The sequence below is a fragment of the Suricata suricatta genome, chromosome 10 (genome assembly GCF_006229205.1).
Source record: "Suricata suricatta isolate VVHF042 chromosome 10, meerkat_22Aug2017_6uvM2_HiC, whole genome shotgun sequence".
Classification (NCBI taxonomy): domain Eukaryota; kingdom Metazoa; phylum Chordata; class Mammalia; order Carnivora; family Herpestidae; genus Suricata; species Suricata suricatta.
This window is the reverse complement of record NC_043709.1, coordinates 11,409,331-11,422,191: the sequence shown is the minus strand read 5'-3', so window position 1 is coordinate 11,422,191 and position 12,861 is coordinate 11,409,331. Positions and strand designations below refer to the sequence as shown.

At 43.1% G+C, this 12,861-nt stretch overlaps 1 protein-coding gene across 14 annotated transcripts in view; it reads right to left on the bottom strand.

Moving 5' to 3' along the window:
• RBFOX2 (RNA binding fox-1 homolog 2) overlaps window positions 1–12,861 on the bottom strand; it is a 275,300-nt gene that overhangs the window by 41,054 nt on the left and 221,385 nt on the right. The window lies entirely within an intron of this gene.

The window sequence follows — 12,861 nt, the reverse complement described above, 5'->3', positions numbered from 1 at the left end:
CATGCTGCTCCTAATCCACATGATCCCAGCTGATGTCGGCACAGGGGCCCCCGAGCTCCGGCAGCCCAGAGCAGAGCCCCATTTTACAAAATCTGCTGGGACAGGCTTTGCGGGCCCTGCGCAACCTACTAGACGTGGGGAAATGCTAGGTCAGTGTACAGCGCGGCGTGCATTTCTAATCCTCCACGTCTTTTAAAGCAACGCCCCAGGCATCCCCCCCACCACACACACACCCATAAATCCTCAAGAAAGTTGCTATGTTGAGAAATACTTTTGGCAACTATCTAATGGGTGTGATACATTCTAGGTATTCAAAACACATTCATCTGGCAATTTAGAAACCTTATGTTTTTACTATTCCCTATGAAGTGCATGCCAAACCGGAGGGCTCGCTGAGCTGATGAAACCGACATGCTTTTAAAACAAGAGTGGAACTTGCTGTTCTTATTATCTCAAGTGAGCTACAACTGAGTCCCTAACAGAGTCTTCTGAGTGACGCAGAGCAGATTCCCTCCCTGTGACCCCATGTTCAAGCAAAAGAAACTGTGAATCACAGATACTTTTGGCTCAGAGACGTTACCAACCAACTTGAAATGAAGTTTGAGATGTTAAAAAATAAAGGATAATCAGGAATAAACGTGGAATGAATGCCAGCTTTTCAAGTGTCAATCTAAGCGATGGCAGCTTTTATCTCATTCCATTCAGGGCTTGCAGATGGCTTAAATGTGCAATGATTCATGTGGTATAAAAATAGGAGAAAAGGGAAGAGCCATGAAGCAATGTTCTGCGAAAGTGTAAGGTTTTCAATCATCAATCTGGGCACAATGCAGACTAAACAAAACAAATTCCATTTCAAAGATGAAATTCACTAAGTTGCTAAAACGGCATCACGGGCACCAAAGCAACAGGCAGAAGCATCAATTACGACTAATGCTCATTCAAGCACCTTCAAACCTGTCTCTTCTGTCTCACAGCTGGAGCCATAAAGCTATTTCTTCAATCAAACTTAAACATTTTTTTAAATGTTTATTTATTTTTGAGAGAGCAAGAGAGACAGAGAGGGGGAAGCGGCAGATTTATTTGTTTCTGAGAGAGCCAGAGAGAGTGCAAGCGGGGGAGAGGGAGACACAGAATCGGAAACCAGCTCCAGGCTCTGATTTGTCAGCACTGAGCCCAACGCGGGGCTCAAACCCACGAACCATGAGATCATGACCTGAGCCAAAATCAGACACTAAACTGACTGAGCCACCCAGGTGCCCCTTCAATCACACTTTAAAACCACTAGATATGATCTGCAGGAGGTCAGTGTATCACTGATAAAAGTTGAAAAGATGGACACTAGCTTCAAACCACAGTTTTACATATAACTTCTATATGTAACTCATGTAATCTGTAAGATACACGTGAGGTGGCAGGAGAAATGAAAACTAATGATTACTTCAAAGGCAGCTGCCCAGGGTATTTGTTACTTGGAGATTTTACAGCTTTGATGACACCATTTATGATCAGAGGTCAGACTGGATGACTTTCTGGCCTTGTAGCTTACACCTATGTTTTTTTAAAGTATGAAGTCCTTAATTCTAGGGACATTTGGCAAGATGAAAAAGTAAATTATCATTTCCAAAATTCTTAAGTCTTATGAGTTAATATAAATTTTAACACTAAAGTTCAACATACATAGATACAAATGCACAAATCATAAGCATGAATGAATTTCACAAAGAATACACACCCATGTAACCATCAAATCAGATCGAGCAAACGGAACACCAGGAGCATTCCAGTCACTGTCCCCTTGTGATAGAGTCCCCATTACCCTGACTTCTAACTCCAGAGATTAGTTCTGGCGGTTTTTGAGGGAAGGAAGGAAGGAAGGGAGGGAGGGAGGGAGGGAGGAAGGGAGGAAGGAAGGCTGAAAGAAGAAAAGGCATGATACGGCACGTACTACTCTTCTGTTTGCCTCCGTTTACACAGTCTATGTGTGTAATACACATACACACATTATTGTAATTCATCCATTCTTCTCACATTTTATAAACATACAGGACTTATTCGAGTTGCTTCCAAATTTTGGCTATTAAAGATAATGTTCCTTTAAAAATTTTTTGTGACATTCTTGTCTTTTGATGCACACACACGGCCATTTCTGCCGGGTGCGTATGCATCTAGGATTTGCTGGGTTAAGGACACATGTGAGTTCAGCCTTAACAGAGACTGTCAGTTCCCCAAGTGGCTGTGCTAACTCACACCCGACTGTGGATAGCTGCAAAGACTCTTCTTGAGTGCATACTGGATGACAGACTCTTCTGTAAGCCAGCAACAGTTGATACTTACAGAGTAGTGCTTACTATTTGCCAGACACTGGCCTACATACTTTATGTATTTTAATTAATGTAATTCTTGTACATCAACATGGCATTTTTGTAAACATAAGAATGTAGGAGTTCCTTTTTATTCTTTTTAATTTTAGAGACTAGAAGAGTACAAGTGGGGAGAGGGGGGACGAGGGAGGAACGGAGGGAGGGGGAAAGAGGAGGGGAAAGAGAGAGAGACAGAGAACATCTTCTCATAGGGCTCAATCCCACAACCCCAAGAACATGGCCTGGGCTGAAATCAAGTCAGATGCTAACTGAGCCACACAAGCACCCCAGGGGGTGCCATTTTTGACCCCACTTTTCAGATAAGGAACCCGAGAAACACGGAGGCTGTGTAAGCAGAGGATTAGGGATTCAAACACACACAGGCAGCTCGGCCCCAGAGGACATGCTCTTAACCACTACGTCATGTACTGTCTTTTCTGATCCTCGCGCTAGTCGATGAGGCAGGCACTGTTACTACCCAGCTGACAGAGGCAGAAAGTACAGCACAGAGAGGTGAAGCAGGTGCCCAAGGTCACACACTAAGCGGCAGAGCAGGGGCTGGGAAGCAGGCGGCGGGCCCTCCCGCACTTGGCCGCCTCCTGTCCCGCACTCCTCATCAGAAGGGAGAGCATGAGTAGACCCCACTCTCTTTCTCAGCGCCCTCACCTGGAGGAGCAGACCTCCTCGAGGCTGGGGGCAGGCATGAGGATGAGGGACAGGGAAAGCTATACAACAGTGACACGTATGCTCCCTCTTGAGGGAAGAGGAGCAGGTCAGGCCACAAAGGAAAAGCAAGGGGAAGAAAACCTGCAAAGGCACACTCCCAAACTGACACTTACAGGGGCTGAAAAAGCAGATGGCTGTACCCGGCGGACACAGGAATAGGTGACAGACACAGAAGGTAACTGAACAAGATACTTCCCATTTGACATCCTCAACATTAAGTGTACCTCAATACAGACTACTAATTGTTGGAATAGACAAGTCAGAGAGAAAAGGTAAGTGACACTTTGTAGGCTGTATCTTTGTGCAAAGGGGACCAGTGCACTGGTCTGAGAAAAATCTCTGTGCACGCCATCAGTCCGCTTTATTTTCTGCGGTTAGCTACTGAGCAACCCTACTGACTGTACCACCAGCCTCCCAAGTTCTGTCCTTCCCTTCTGTGGTCATTTTCTGACCTAATTTATTCACTGGGCAGAGGATGAAAACAGAAGGGGCCTGAGTCTGTGCCCTGAGAGTTTACAGCGAGGACCGGCCACGGCGCCCTCCTGGGATTACTGTCCACACGTCCACTCTTCAAACAACCCGGCTGCCCCAGTGGGAGCTGGCCATCTGGATACACTGCAGAGGAGCACAGGCTTTTTACACAGAAGAGCAAGTGGGATTTGTAGTCTCAAAGTCTCTATCTAGAAATGAGAACTAAAAATGTTTTGTTTGGTTTGATGAACTCATACTTTTAAAATTCGTGTAACTGCAAAACCGATTAATTTTCTGACTTCTCTAAGAAACAATGGCAATCTCTATACACTGTTGAACGAAAGTGCTGTTACGGTCTGGAATAGAGTTGTGGGCAACACAAGCAGCAGTGTTGCCGCCCAAGGCTCTATCAGAGCAACACTCAACATGCAATCCAAGACGGTGAGGAATCCTTGATTAGTTCAGGAATAAACTTTATGGATTATCCCATTTCTTCAAAATGTATTTTTCCCTTTGTTTTCTGGGATGACTTCACTTCTTATTTTGGTCTCTGTGAGGCTGAAGGGGAAGCAGAGGAAAAGAGGAAATTTAATTCAACACAGTAAGTTTCTTGAGAATCTGATTCATGTCTGAGAGCATCTACTGAATCAACCCTTTTTAATGATAGTTTGACTGGGTATAGAATTGTAAATTGAACTTTCAAGGCAACTCTCAACTGTTGTGCCATTTCCAGGGCTGCTGCTCAGAAATCCGGAGGTGTTCTTTCTCCACATTCTCTCTGGTTTGGAGACTGTCTGGTGTGTCTAGTGTTTTAAGACTTCATAGTGGTATGCTTTAATGTGGGTTTATTTATTTATTTTATTTATTCTCTCTGAGATTTTATGTAAATTCATGTTAGTTACCATACACTGTAGTACGGTTTCAGTAGAGCCGGGTGATTCATCGCTTACATACAACACCCAGTGCTCATCCCAACAGGTGCTCTCCTTAATGCCCAACCCCCACTGAGCCCATCTCCCACCTACCTCCCCGCCTGCAATCCTCAGTTTGTTCTCTGTAGTTAAGAGTCTCTTATGGTTTGCCTCCCTCTCTGTTATCTTATTTTTCCTTCCCTTCTCCTATGACATATTGGATAAAGGGGCTAGTACCTAAAATCTACAAAGAACTTATCGAACTTAACACTGCCAAAAATAATCCAGATAAGAAATGGGCAGAAGACATGAACAGACATTTCTCCAAAGAAGACATACAAATGGCTAACAGACACATGAAACAATGCTCAACACTGCTCATCATCAGGAAAATACAAATCAACGCCATGAGGAGATAGTCAGAATGGCTAAAATTAACAACTCAGGAGACAACAGATGTTGGTGAAGATGTGGAGAAAGAGGAGCCCTCTTACACTGTTGGTGGGAATGCACACTGGTGCGGCCGCCTTGGAGAGCCGTGTAGAGCCCCTCAGAAAGTCAAAAATAGAACTACCCTGCTACTCAACAATTACACTCCTAGGTATTTATCCAAAGGATACAAAAAATACTGATTTAAAGGGGCACATGCACCCCAATATTTATAGCAGCACTATCAACAATAGCTAAATTATGGAAAGAGCCCAAGTGTCCACTGACTGATGGATGAATAAAAAAGATGTGGTGTGTACACACACACACACACACACACACACACACACACACACACACACACTGGTATACTAGTGATGAAAAAGAATGAAATCATGCCACTTGCAATGACATGGATGGAACTAGAGTATATTATTCTAAGTGAAATAAGTCAGAGAAAGACAAATACTGTATGATTTCACTCAATATGTGGAATTTAACAAAAATAGATGAACATACAGGAAAGAAGGAAAGCTTAATGTGGGTTTATTTTAGTCTATTTGGCTGGTAATTCTATGCTCTTTTTTAAGATGGAAATGAAATGTCCTTCAGTCCTGGGAAGTTTTCTTCAATTATTTCACTGATGACTGCAACCCTATACATTTTGTCTTTCTGGGACTTGCATTATTAGGCATTGGATATTTTGGATGGGTCCTTAGTTTTCTTACTGCTTTCTTTTATTTTCTATCTCTCTGCCTTTAGGTTCTATTTTCTGGGATATAGGCCTTTAATTCCTTATCTGAAAACTTTGGGGCCCATGCATATCAGAATTCAGAATTTTCAGGATTTTAGAAAGGTAGTAATGGATGTAGAAACCATAATGTAACTCAGTGAGACTTGGGACAGTGGTATTTTCTTATGCACATTCATATAAATGTGACAAAGATATATACAGGCTGAGTTTTGCTGCCAACTTATGAAAAATCATCTGACTTTCAGAACATTTTTGGAGCTCAGAATTGTGGGTAAGACCGTAACTGCAGACCTCGACTTCTCCAGTCTCATCTCCCAGCCCTCCCACAAAGTATTTTTTCATTTTGTTGCCATGTGTTTCATTTCAAGGGCTCGTTTTTGTTTCTCTGAATCCCCCACTCTCCACCCCTCTTAAACTTCATTCTTGTTTTGCAGACGCCGTATCTGCTCTTTATCTCTCTGAGGCTACAGATTATTGTTTTGGTAGTTTTTTGGAAGAAAAAGGTTCCTTTCATTCCCAATTTCTTTTTTGTTTCTTTTTGTTGTTTTGCACATTGTAGGGTTCCCTCCGGAATCTAGCTATCCTTGGTCGTCTGCTCACACTTAAGGATTGAGTGGGGGGCGGGGGAAGGTAGCTAAAAACCAGTGGTTCTGAATGGGCGGGGTGGAGGGGGGCCGAGGACTTTAATTCATTCTAGTTCAGTCAGGTAAGCGATTTGTTGGGGAAATCCCTAACGTGTGTATCTCTAAGTCTTTCCTCTTGACGAGGTCAGGCAGGCAGTCCAGGAAGGGTTTCCCAGTCTTCCACCAGGAGCTGATAGTTTCTGAAACTTCTGAAATTTCTGTGCTGTAAATGGCATTCTTGCTCAGATTTCTCCCACAACTGGCTGAGAAATAAATAAGCTCATGTGGGTCCACTAAGTTAGTCACTAATTGGGACATTCGCTTTCTAGCTTCCACACTTATTAATTCCTCTCTTCTTACTGGCTTATAACCCCCAAATCACACAAGCACAAAATCCATTTTTGGAGGACCCCAAATTAGGTGGATGTATTCAAAAGCAACATGAAACTACTACATGTTTGAGAAAATCTTGTAATACTGTTATGTGCGTATGCAACACAGCTTGTGTGTGTTTCGAGTGGACACGTATAAAATATTCTGGCAAATACTGCTTGTTTTCAAAATAACCTTTGTGTCTCAAGAAGGAGAGCCCGCATCGCAGCCCTTAGCCGACGCACACACGAACGCCTGCAGGAGAGCAGGCAGAGACCTTGAAAATGAGACATGACGGTTGTCAGCTAACAGCAAGCGTGCAGATACACAGTGTCTTCCTTTCTCCGTTCTGCAGAACCTGGAACTTCTTCAGATGTAAGTTGAAGACAATTAGAATATTCGGGGATACGGAGACATGACCGCTAATAGCAATATGGGATCATGAAGTGGATTTAGAACAGAGAAAAGGAACATTAGTGGAAAAATTGGTAAAATTTGAATAAGGACTTTGCTTTAATAGTACTGTACCAACACTTCTTACTGCCTGGTCTGGAAGACTGTACTGTATCTTTTTTTTTTTTTTTTTTTTAAAGTAGGCTTCATGCCTACCACAGGACCCAATAAGGGGCTTGACCTCATGATGCTGAGAGTCAGATGCTTAACCAACTGAGCCCTCTAGGTGCCCCGAAAACTATCTATGTAAGGTGTCGACATTAGGGGAAGTCAGATGAAGAACATGTAGAACTTTTTGGCACAATTTTGCCACTCTGCTATAAGTCTATGTTTACTTCAAAATAAAACGTTAGAAAGAAGGGAAAAGGTATTTGGGGATGTCAGATCCCAAACCCTGAAGAATATTAAAACACAAAGAATATCTACTTGGTTCAATGACTATACACAGGCACAACTGAAGACAGGGACTTGAATTTAATAGGTGGGTTGGACAACTTATAAAAGTCAGAAATGGGCTGAAAAGTCCTTTCATTTCAAATTATTGGCATGGCAAAAGAAAAAAAACCCCTCTTAATCTGATATTATTATTATCTACTCCCAAATTAGAAACAGTTTTAACTTCTAAATCTCTCTCATAAGCCGCACCGAGTGTCATCTGAGGCGTTTTCCCTGAAGATCTCATCGTTTTAAGAACAAAAGTAGGATTCCTAGTTGGGTCCAATTTCTTTGGATGGAGGTTGGCCTTCAGTTAAGGTTTAAGTGGATCCTCCTCATAGGATGAATCAGGCATTTTCACAACGTTGATTACAAAGTCAGTCACACACGGTGCAAGGGACAAGGCTCTAAAAACTGCAAAATTCAAGACTAAACTTATCAAAAGATAGTAGATACTTCAATTGACTGCTAAAAGTCGAGCTGCCTTGTGAGCCGCCATGTAATTCATGCAGCTGTGAAACTAGCAATTATTAACAAACGTCTCACTTGGGACTGTGCACATTGGTTCTGTTAAAGGAACCAGGCTGTGTCCAAGAGGGGGCCACTCAGTTCAGCAAACCAAAAGTGCACACATTTCTTGGCTGGGCTCTCCCAGAAAAGCAAGGCCCAGGTCACCCAATCAGCACAAGGTACCCTGACTTGGCTCCCAGACTTCCCTCTGTCCCATATAAGGAAAGTAGCCCTACTTTAACCAATCAGCAAATGCCCAGTCCAACTTCCTTGTTCCTGCTCCCTTCTGCCTATAAAATCTCTGCCTTGTACAGCTCTTCCGAGCTCCTTTCTATCTGCTTAGATTGGATGCAACCCAATTCATGAATCACTGAATAAAGCCAATTAAGACCTGTGTAGCTTACTGTTAACAGTTAAAGATTTTAACAGTTAAAAATTTACACAAAAGTGAAATTTCATTATTTTTTCTATATTATTTCAAATTTGAATGATTCAAATTTGTATAAAATAAGACTGTGATGTATTTAATACCCAAGAAAATCTAATGGAAAGATCATTCCCAAAATAGCTTTAATCACATCTAAAGGATATGTGTGTGTCCGTGTGTGTGTGTGCTTCAAAAATCACAGAGCAAGGGGGACCTGGGTTGGCTCAGTTGGTTAAGTGGCTGACTCTTGATTTCAGCTCAGGTCATGATCTCATGGTTTGTGAGTTCGAAACCAGTGTCAGGCTCTAAGCTGGCAGTGTAGAGCCTGCTTGGGATTCTCTGTCTCCCTCTCTCTCTGCCCCTCCCCTGCTTGCTCTCTAGTTCTCTCTCTCAAAATGAAGAAAAAAGCATTTAAAATTGTAAAAAAGTCATAGAGCAATATTTCACAATGGGTAGAGGTCAGTTTTATAGGATGTTAACCGGTATCTTGTAGAAAATGGCTTTCATGGTCAAACAAATTTGGGAAATACTGCACTAAACAAAGTCAACAGGTTTCCTATGAATTCTGAAGAGAAAGAATTCACCTTTCTCCTGAAAAACATGTTACACATGTAATTCATTCATTAATTTTTGTCAAGTAGGCTACAAAATTCACTGAGAAAAATACTGGTTATTATCAGGAGGGCTTTTAGAGCACTGATTCCCATGCAGGTGAGGGAAGAAAATGGCCAAAGAGGAAAGAGAACTGGCTGGCCTATTAATTTGTATCTTTAAGGGGGAAGGGCAGAGAGAGAGGGAGAGAAAATCCTAAGCGTGTCCCCTGCTGTAGGCGCAGAGCCTGAAGAGGGGCTCGAACCCACCAACCATGAGAGCATGATTTGAGTTGAAATCAAGAGTCAACCAACTGCTCAACCAACTGAGCCACCCAGGTGCCCCTGTATTGTTTTATAAATCAAGGTTGCCTATAATACCTTCTTTGAAATAATTATATAATAGTATTGTAGCCAGTGTTTATTGAACACTTATTATGTGCCAGGCATTATCCTAAGTACTTGCTATTCATTTTCTCATTTAATGCAAAAAACAACCCTATCCGGTAGGAACTATGATCATCATTTCTACAGATGAGGAAACTGAGCATTAGAGTTTTATTTTCAAATGGTTACCTATTTAGCAAATGGAAGGAGCTGGTAGCTAAACTCAACTCAATATGATTCAAGGGTTCCAGCAAGCTCCCTAACCACAACCACAATATTATATAAGGAAAAGATTTTTTTTTAAAAACAGCTTTAAATCCCCCCCCCTCCCCGTAATATTGTAGAAAGTGGGTTTGGGTTACTTTTCATTATGTCATTTTACACTGCCTAAAACCCATGTTGATCCAACTAGTTTTGTTAGCATTTCTTTTTTTTAGCTTATTAATTTATCTTTTGAAAGTGAGCGACCAGGGGAGGGACAGAGAGAGATGGAGAGGGAGAATCCCAAGCAGGCTCCGCGCTGTCAGCACAGAGCCCGACTGGGGGCTCAAAACCACGAACTGTGAGTGACACCATGACTGAACTGAAATCAAGAGACAGACACTCAACTGACTGAGCCACCCAGGGGTCCCAAGGTTTGTTAGCATTTAAAGCATTTTTATAAATGTTTATAATGGAGTATGTGACAGGTTAAAACCTGGTGGAATTAGATTATATGAATTCCTTCTTAACGAATAAAAATGCCCTAACATGATTTAATATTTTTCTAAAAAATGAAATCTTGGCCCATATGCTTCTTTACTGAAAACCTGGGTATTCACAGCGCTAAAATAACATGCTAATAGGACCACTTGTCATATGTTGAATACAAAATTATCTTATCTAATGCCACCACCAAACACAATTGTTTTAGGCAAGGAAAATTGAATTTGCATCTGTGTAGAGCAATTCTCTACTCAAGAAAAATTACTTTCAGCTTTAATTTATTTTTAAAAAGAAATGCTTAAGGGACCCTGGGTGGCTCAGTCAGCTAAGCATCCAACTTCGGCTCAGGTCAGGATCTCATAGTTTGTGGGTTTGAGCCCTGCATTGGGCTCTGTGCGGACAGCTCGGAGCCTGGAGCCTATTTCAGATTCTGTGTATTTCTCTCTGTCTCTCCCCCTCCCCTACTCACACTCTGCCTCTGTCTCCGTCTCCCCAAAATACACTAAACATTAAAAATAATAATAAAAGAAAAAGAAAAAGAAATGCTTAACATTTCTTCTGTGTATTTGAATACTGCTGTGACAATCCAAATTCTGAGACTCTAGTCCTGTTTGGTCATTTAAATATAAGGGAAGCTTTTTTTTTTTCCTCCCCCAGTTAACTAGTAATTCAATTTTCTTTAGAAAATATCTAGTTCCTTTTTCTCAGTGGGTCAAAGTGCTATGAGGAATTACAAAAGGCATCATCCGTACATGGAATAGCATCATAAACGGACATGGCACTGTGAAACAAAAACCACAGCAAATCACCTATTTTTCTAAAATCAGGAATAAGAATTATAGAAAAATTATGTATGTGATGTAAAATAGCAAGCACACAGATCACCTCGATTGAAAACTTTATCCTTAACTAAATGCTTCTTTAACATTTTAATGTACATTTTAGAAACAAAGAAATCTGTATGTTCTAGTTGGAGTTCTTAGGTTTAAAGGTGAAGAATGAGTGGATGCTAAGAAGACCATCCTGAGGATGCCCTTTATTTCTTATAACTTGCACAGGAAGCAGAAAAAAAGCTTTTGACCGAAAGCACATTTCCTGAGTTCCGGCTCTGTCACTAGCTAGCTGTGCCCGGCTGTGTTCAAGTCACTTAAAACTGCTGACCTCAGCTGTAAAAGGAAGGCCTAAGACGATTTCTAAAATCCGTTTTAGCGTTAAAACTCAGTGATTTTAATCAGTTTACTGACTTCAGAAGACAGTATAACTCTTAGACAAAAGTTCAGCCCGGTTAGGAAAAGCCACGCTCCCACATGAACCATCAGGGCTTCTTGATCCTGGCCCTGACACCAGAGAGCAGGAAGGGGCGCAGGGCCCAGAGTCACCATTCCCGGGGGGGGGGCACTGTGTCCCTCGTTCTAGGCGCTGGGGGAGGTGGTGGGAGACAGTAAGCAAACGAATGAATGAAGACAGACAGGCAAGAGAGAAGCAGCCTCGACGACCAGGAGGCTGACAACAGTAACAACCTGCCAAAAGGTGTCTTGAGGGTCATGACCCAAAGGGCAACTTTCTCTGCTCGCAAGTACCCATGCCTGGCCCTGAGTGTGGTCTTCTGTAGCAACGCTTGCATTCTGAGCCCAGCCTGCGGTGCGCCCACGGAGCCAGCTCTGAAACTGCCAAGGGCTCACAGGCGTCATAACTCTGGTAAACTGATAACAAGTGTGGATGGTTTGTGTAGGCTCAACATGAGGGCCTCTCAATGGCCGGATCAATAAATTCCTTTTGGGCCCAGGCCTTCTAACTCTAGCTCGGAAACAGAGCATGCTAATGGCAGTGCCTACGCTGCAGGCTGAAGGTAACGTGGCCCCATGACACACAATGCGAGAGAAAGCTCTGGGCCCCATTCTTCCCATTATGTTCCAAAAAACCTCCTCTGGGCCAATGGACCGATGTTAAGGGCTATGGCTTCCCGGCTGTGTTGCAGCAGGGCACCCAGCCCCAGGGCACCTACAAGGAAGGGAGTCAGGGGTCACTCCGTGCAGGATGGGGAAACTGATCTTCTGAGAGTGGAGCGGTGAGAGAAGATCTGGCTTCAACTCCAGGGAAAGGGTGTGCGGCAGAGCAAAGGCACGGGTGTCATGGGCAGCACGGAGCCCTAGTTACCCGGGCTTCGGGTGTGCAACATGGCTAAACTCGGAGGAGGGTGGTCTCCGGCTGACTGCCAGAGTGAGCGCGGGCCCCTCCACTTGGCCTTCAGTGTCTGCCTGAGAGCCATCTCCGGCTCTGTTCAAATACTTCAGATGATGTTACTATGGGGCGCCTTAGTGAGCGACCCACTTCAGCTCAGGTCATGATCTCGCGGTTTGCAGGTTCGGGCCCCACGTTGGGCTCTGTACTGACAGCTCAGAGCCTGGAGCCTGCTTCAGATTCGGTGTCTTCCTCTCTTTCTGCCCCTCCCCTGTTTGTGCTCTTTCTGTCCCTCAATAATAAATAAATGTAAAAAAAAATTAACAAAAATGTTACTAACATCTCTGATTAACCAGTCACAGATGCTGAACTGCCTCTGTAAGCTTTTTTCCCCCTTTTTTCAGAGAAAACCCACTTGGGAAACATCCATTATGTGCCGGTGGGAGTAAGAAAAGGGCTAGTGGTAAGTCCTGCCCTCAAGGAGAGGCCGGTCCACGAGCCAGGCAGAGCACACACACAAACCCCGT